The 7,822-nt window shown below is 32.5% G+C and overlaps 1 pseudogene across 1 annotated transcript; it reads left to right on the top strand.

The window, feature by feature from the left end:
• Nucleotides 1–2,722: 2,722 nt before the first annotated feature.
• LOC143635689 (xanthoxin dehydrogenase-like) lies at nt 2,723–4,978 on the top strand (annotated as a pseudogene). The gene is made up of 3 exons (XR_013154117.1): nt 2,723–2,813; nt 3,994–4,068; nt 4,155–4,978. The product of XR_013154117.1 is annotated as a xanthoxin dehydrogenase-like (transcript).
• Nucleotides 4,979–7,822: the final 2,844 nt, after the last annotated feature.

Here is a 7,822-nt window from a genome sequence, read left to right as displayed (position 1 = left end):
CTAGCCGTTGGACATTTAAAATGAGCCGTTGGGCTCTTATTTAATAAAAAAAAAAAATTTTCTTCCTATATATAACCCATTTCACATAAAACAATTACCACAACTTCAAAAAAAAACCCAAAATCAACCCATCTTCCAAACTTTTTTTTAAAAACATGGCTGGAAATTGGTACCCAAACCTAGATTCAGATTATATTGACGACGATTTATGGTCGTCACCGCACCAACCGATGCTTTATTCGGAGCCGCAACAATCATCCGGCTTTCAACCATCCAACATACAACCGTCTCCTAACTTAATGTGTTTTTTCATTAATGTGTGTTTTTTTTAATAATTTATGAGTTTTTTTAATAATACGTTTTTTGAATATATTTATAAAAAAATAAAAAAAAATCCGCTGGAGCCCCTGCTGGAGCCCCTCCACACCAGGGCCAGGGGCTCCAACACCCCCCTTATCCAGTTTCTCTCTCTGCCACACGTCATAATATTATTGGCTGGAGCCCCCACTCGCGCCCCCATTAGAGCCCCCCACACCCCTCAGCCTTAATGTGTTTAAAATAGGATTACTAACTTAATAAGTTATAGTTACTTGATTTCAAATATATGAAGTCAACTTGGTTTCTAAAATTTTAAAAACAGTTGAAACATACTGTATTTGTATAGGTTTATACAACTAAATTAGAATTTAAATAATCTAAAATTTAATGTTGATATCATATTGGTTTTATATTATACTATTTGTTATTGTTAATATTAATCTAAAATATAATAAGTTTAACACAAATACACGTAGTTTAGAAGGCGTAGAGTGAATAAATTATCATCGTGATATCTCCAATATGTATTAATATAAGGTAAAAGAAAATATAACTTATCAAATCACAAGACATGTTTATATGACATATAACTGAACATGGCGTACAAAAAACCCATAGCATTTAATCATTTCTCTGAAATTCGTATAAATCAAACATTTTAATTTTCAAATCAAAATTCGTATAAGAACCAAAATTTTGTTTTTAATAGGATTGTGCTTGCTATTCAAAAGGGGTTGCTGCACAGCTTGTTGCTCGTTTATATGCCACTTCATTGTAATTCGTTTGGATGTTTTTTAATGTTTTATTAAGTAAATGATATGAATAAAAATAAATGATGTGCATTAAGAGACCAAACAATGTTATGATGATGCGAAAAAATAAGAGAAAACAAATATAAATTGAAATTTAAGTTAAAAATTTTATTTCGAATGAATCATAAACCATTAAGTATATGCAGCAAGAACATTAAAATAAGTTATTATGGATAAAACGCATTTGAGCAAATATTTGGTGGGCATGAACTTAAAATAAATCCTAAAATCAAATTACAATCGATTAACACAATCTATCATTAAAATGATAATGGATATACCTAATAGAAGTAATGTATACGAAGATAATCGATTTATAAATGCATCCCTAAAATTAACCTAACACAAAAAATAAACGAACCAAAATATTATTCATACTTACAATTCCGACATTGGTTAAATCGAATTGAATATGGAAACGCGATGACATTCAGAATTCTATGTAATTAAAGATGTTTAATTTTTCTTTAAACTGAAATAATATTGTCAATCATTTAAAGCATTAACAACACATAATATATTTTCTAAATACATAAATTAGTAAGAATAATTTGTATTTGTGTATTTAAATAAATCAAAATAGAAGGTTAACATAAAATTCATTCTAATTAAGTTGGCAAACAACAAACATTTTAAAAGCAAGACAGTAAGTTTGGTTTTCACCACCAACATATTTTTTATTTTATCATTCAAATTCAAAACTGTAAAAATGAAACAATAGTTTTAAGTAAACAAAATAGATAATAAAGTGAATTTTGTTAAATTAAAAACTTGTATAGGTAGACAACAAGTCTTCTTTAATACTATAATAATGAAAGAGTTATATTAGATATATAATTTTGAATCATAGAAGCAAGATAATTATGTGGTTCACGGTTGTGTGGATGAATGTGACAACGATAAGAAAAACAACCAAACATGAATTTCACACAAACATTATCTTAATTCTTAAAGGTCTTTTATATTTATTTTTTATTAATCACATTTCAATTCAGCTAACATTAACTTTAAACAAAATAATAATACGATAAACATCTACTTATGAACGAAACTGTATATAACGGTCGATATATCATAATTGATTATCAAAGTTGGTTAAATATAATAATTTGTATATCGAAAGTGATTTGACAAATAAAGATATTTAAGTAATACAGTTTATATGGTAAATATTTAATAAATTGTTTCTATCTATCTTGCCTTCATAAAATATGAAATTTTAACATAGTTTGGGATATACTATATAACCAAGCTTATATTTCAACTCTGAAACTTTATAATTAAGTCTGTAACACTATAACCGAATCATTTCAACCAAAACAAAGAAGAACAACATATTAAACAATTAATCAAATTTAACCAATACCGCTACCGTAATATAATAAGTTAACTGACCACACACGCTACACTTGATTTTATTCCTAGATTCTTTGGTTTTATCAGCCCGGACTGTTCTATGGACATCCTTAGACCAGGAAATACCTAGACCATATCTATATACTATATTTTATTATATCTTTTCCTTTAATCACATGTATATATTTTATGCTCCACAAGTCCAGTCCCAAGTCCCAAGTACAAGTGGTGAAGTGCTTCTGTGAGAGCGCAAAGTGACGTCACTGTTCCGACCAAAACCCAATAGCCGGCGATCAAATATTTTCCGGCAACGTTCATCTTATTCAGGTCACTACATTTTTTCCCCTCTCTCTAGTCACAATATTACGAATTTATGCTTTATGATTCTATTCATTTTGATGCATTAAAATCCAGGGATCTGATACTAAATATTACTTTCCAAAAATTAAAATCTAGTACCTTATTGTCTTACCATATAAGGCTCGAGGTCGGGCTCAGGCTAGATAACTTAACGAGCTTTATTTGCTGGCCTGATAAGGCTCGATAAGGCCCGGCTAGGCTAGTTTACACCACTAATATTATTTAATTTTTTTTTATTTTGTGTCAATATGCAATATAACCAATAATGCAACTTTTTGAGAAGAGACACATGTTCTGTTATCAGATTAATAATACTGACAAAGATTGGCAGACATGCCTTACTAGAATCCAAGACATCTTTACCAAGCATGTGAGTTTAAACCATTTTCACTAGGTCACCTATCCCATTGGTTAACAGGTGATGGTGGGTCCTAGCCTGGATGTCAAAGTCTGACACGAAACTCTTAACAAACATTAAATGACGCGAAGTTAAACAAGTTTGGGTTTGAACAAGTTCAGTGTCTTAAACAAGTTGACACGTTTAACCTGTTAATGACATGTTTAGACCTGCTTATTTCTTTAACTTTTTTCAAAAAATAAAATATATTGCGTATACCTTAGATACCTTACACAGACACAACCTGGCCCTTTATAATTTTTAAAAAAAGGTAAAGTATATGTATTAGCTAAGAAATTTATGAACTTCCAGCAACCGTTATTTCACTATATATATATATATATATGTGTGTGTGTATAGTGCCCCTATACGCATCACGTCATGGAACTTGTTTCTAAACAGGTTTGTGCTCATGTGAGAAAAAAATACATGATTAGTTATCATGTTGTGTCTTACATGTTATACAAGCCCTAGCCCTAGTGAGTCCCGTGAGTTTCCGGTAACAAATTCTCAAAAGAAGATAAAAAGACGTGTGTGTTTTAATAACAAGTATGGTCTTTAGATTGCACAAGTTAAACTAACCACAAGTGGAATGGCAATCTTTTCATCATCAATTTGTAGAGTTATCTTTTCAAACTTGTGTGACCCATACTTTTATCATGTGTAGTTTATATCAAATGTTTAAGGAAGCCCACTTGCATCTTCAACTATAGCTTCTTTTTAAAGCCTATTGTATTGGTTACTTTGCAGTTAGATAAAAATAAAAGGTGAGTTTCTTGCAATGGCAACCACTGGTTCTAGTGATGCTCCTCTTGTTGCTCAAAGGTAAGCAAACATAAACCATTTGTTTTTTTTGTTTGCTTAATGCATACTGCAAATACAGCTTAATATTTGATTAATATATCTTTCAGATTATTAGGGAAGGTTGCTTTGGTAACGGGTGGTGCGACGGGTATTGGAGAGAGCATTGTTCGCCTTTTTCATAAACACGGTGCAAAAGTTTGTGTAGTTGATATCGACGACCACCTCGGTCAACAACTATGTGAAACTCTCGGTGACACCACTCGTTTCATTCACGGTGATGTCACCATTGAGGACGACATTTCTAGTGCAGTTGACTTTTCAGTCAACACTTTCGGTACCCTCGATATCATGGTCAACAATGCTGGAATGGGCGGGCCGCCCTGCCCTGACATCCGTGAATTCTCCATATCGACGTTTGAAAGGGTATTCGATGTAAACGTTAAGGGCACGTTTATTGGGATGAAGCATGCTGCTCGGGTAATGATCCCGTTAAAGAAAGGCTCGATTGTTTCTTTGTCGAGTGTTGCGAGTACTGTCGGGGGGTTGGGCCCACACGGGTCTAAGCATGCAGTGTTGGGACTCACCAAAAGTGTAGCTGCTGAACTTGGGAACCATGGGATTCGGGTCAACTGTGTCACCCTATGCGGTTTTGACCAACTTGGCTTTGGCGCATTTGCATGAGGATGAACAGACCGATGATGCGAGGGCAGGTTTTCGGTCGTTTATTGGGAAAAACGCTAATTTGCAGGGTGTGGAACTGGTACCAGAGGATGTTGCGAATGCTGTATTGTTTTTGGCTAGTGATGATGCGAGGTATGTAAGTGGGGCAAATCTGTTTGTTGATGGAGGTTTCACGTGTACAAATCATTCGCTCAGGGTGTTCCGTTGACTGTTGATTGTAGTTTGGTTTAATGTCGTTCAAACACAACCCGTGTATCCTTCAGAATAAATATATTTATCTGTCAAGTATGTGATCAAATTACTAATTTGAATCAAGCCAAGCTTAAATGAGTTCAAACCTAAAAATACGCTCGTTTAATAAACGACCCGAGCAGAAGTTTCATATACCAAGCTCGGGTAACAAGCCTATTGTTATGAAATGGTAGTTAAAAGTGGTTAAGCTGTTCATTAACAGACAACTTAATTTTGATTATTCAAGAATGTCTTTCTCTAGTTATCTCTCTCTAATATCTAAGCCTCACATAACATGATAACAAATAATAAACTTACTATCCAAATCAGAGCTCAAGCTTGCGATATAGAGCTTGAAACGAGCCAAGCCCAAGCTTAAGCTCGCCTCATTTACACCCTTAGTTCGGTGCATTGACTTTAAGCACAACCATAGCAAACCGAGCAATTGGAGTTAAGAACAGCTTTTTTTTAAAACATAGATTGCTACATAGCTGTGTTAAAAAAGTCCCCTTTTTAAACAAATGGGAAAACTCAAAACACAATATCCATTAAGTTCTTTAAACTGGCAAAAGGAGTGTCTAAATTCTAGCTAAAATGTATGCAATCAGCAGAAAGTCATCATTTTCATCATCATCTTTACCTTGATGCCAAAATTCTTCAGTTAATATGAAGCTTCCCCATGTCAAGCATATGCCAACTAGCCTCTACATTCAGTTTCTCTGCATCACCGCTAGAATTCGACCTAAAATGTGTTCTTACCTTGCTCCCATTGTGCAAATACGCCAAATTACGTTTCAGCCCCTCAACTTCATTTCTCATTAGCTGGTACTGGCCTGTATGTATATACATAAAAAAAAACAATTCTATATCAGATGATATAACATAAATGAAAATTAAAAAGATTTAAATACTAAAAGAGACGGGGAAAACTTACGTTCTTTGACAAACTTTTCCTGCTGCAGCCTGCCTAACTGCTGTTTAAGCTGCTTGTTTTCTATTGACAAATAAACACACTGCTCTGCCAACGGCTTAACTCTAACAACCAATTCTGACACGATATTCTGCACCAGTAGCCACACACTTTATAATGGAACTTAAACCAGTTAGAACATTGTTTTTAGCAAGAAACACTAATCCTAAACGGTGGCAAGATGTTAAGATTCAAATTGCAACAGTTACGGCAGTGTTTTGGTAATCCGAGATCTACACTTAATTTGAGAAGTAGAGGCCCTAGAAGATTCAGGAAACTCTACCTTATAGTCTAGAGGTAAAATGTACGACTTAGCTGAAGATGATCTATTAAGTCTTTGTGATATTGATTTAAAATCATTATCCTCAAATTCTATTTCTATATTTTCTTCAGGTGTTTCTATAAGCTTATTTAATTTATGTTTTATTTGTGGTTGCTTTTTTATTGCTTTGTTTATTACCCAATTTTCTGGGAATGTTATTTCTTCCCATTTAACTGGTCTTCTAATAGAAATATTTGATTTTTCATAATTTGTTTCTATTAATATTGTTTCATCATTTTGTTTATTAATTCTTTTGCATCTAGCATTCATGGTGGTTAATAACCTATAATATATTCTATAACAAATGCAAATTATTTCAGAACCCTGAGCATAATTGTATCCATGGGCTTTTACATATAAAGTTAAAGCGTCATCTATATTTTGATCAGATAAAGACAAATGTAAGTATGGATAAACATCAAAATACTGGACCATGTGCTAGACTGGTTTCTATAATACCCATTAATGATTGCTTCCAGTTTAAATTACGAGCATCTCGTAATACCGCTATAAAACTTTCCGGTAATCCTTGTAAAGTTAAAGGCTTAAAAGCAACTTGGACTAAACCAACATGAATAAAATTATAATCTTTTTTGTATCTAACTAAATCAGAAAGATTTAAAAGCTTTATTATCATTTCTTCATTACTGACTGACACAGCTTCCTCAGTTGTTTTAACAACTTGTTTCCAATTTAAAAAATTATCAAAACTTCCAATTTGGTATATAACCCTTGGGTTGATATGAGGAATTGTCCATTTATTTAATAAATCAAGATTTTTTGGAATATCATATTCTTCGCTTGTACTGTTTTTAACAGTATTTTGCTTTTTAAATAGGTTAATAATTTTAGAGATAAAAGTATTGAACCATAACACAAATATTAATTTTACTCTTCATATTATTTCTTTGGTAACATCTATTTGCTGTATGACCCTTCTTTTTGCATATATAACACGTTGGGGTCCATCTTTCTTTTCTATTTGCTTTTCTTCTATAACGTTTTTCTCTTCTTTTAGCAAAATATTTTTCTCTAGAAGCTTGTTTATAATTTTTATAAGGACTTCGTTCTTTATCCTTTTTTTTACATTCCATTCCAAATTGTTCACAGAATTGACCTAATTGTCTTTTTTCTGTTAAATTTTGTTTTTTGATTTGGTGATTTAATTTTAATTCATTACATAAGGCTAGACCTTCTTGCACACAAACCCCAATGAGTCTTCCATAAGTATAACTTTCATAGGGAATTTGGACATTATCTCCTCTAAGACTTTTTCTTACCCTTTCGGCAAATAAAGGTAGAAGACCATCAATAAATTTTAACTTCCAATGAGAACTATTATTCTCTGGGAGTTCATAGACTCTGCTTAAAAATATATCTTTATACCACCTAAATGATGTTAACGTAGTACACCTAAGACCATTTAACAATGTTCTTATGGTTTCAGAATTGTCCGACCACCTTCCCGTAAAATGTTCTATGATGGTAAGTATTAAGGTGTAAATTGCATCAGAAACATTTTGACCATTTTCTGATTTAACATGATTAAAAATTTGAGGCTGATTTTCTGG

This window comes from Bidens hawaiensis, unplaced genomic scaffold (assembly GCF_021521415.1).
Source record: "Bidens hawaiensis isolate Kalapana, Puna unplaced genomic scaffold, B.hawaiensis_p1.1 tig00000055_1, whole genome shotgun sequence".
Taxonomy (NCBI): domain Eukaryota; kingdom Viridiplantae; phylum Streptophyta; class Magnoliopsida; order Asterales; family Asteraceae; genus Bidens; species Bidens hawaiensis.
The sequence above is the reverse complement of the archived record's forward strand: the minus strand, read 5'-3'. Positions and strand labels throughout refer to the sequence as shown.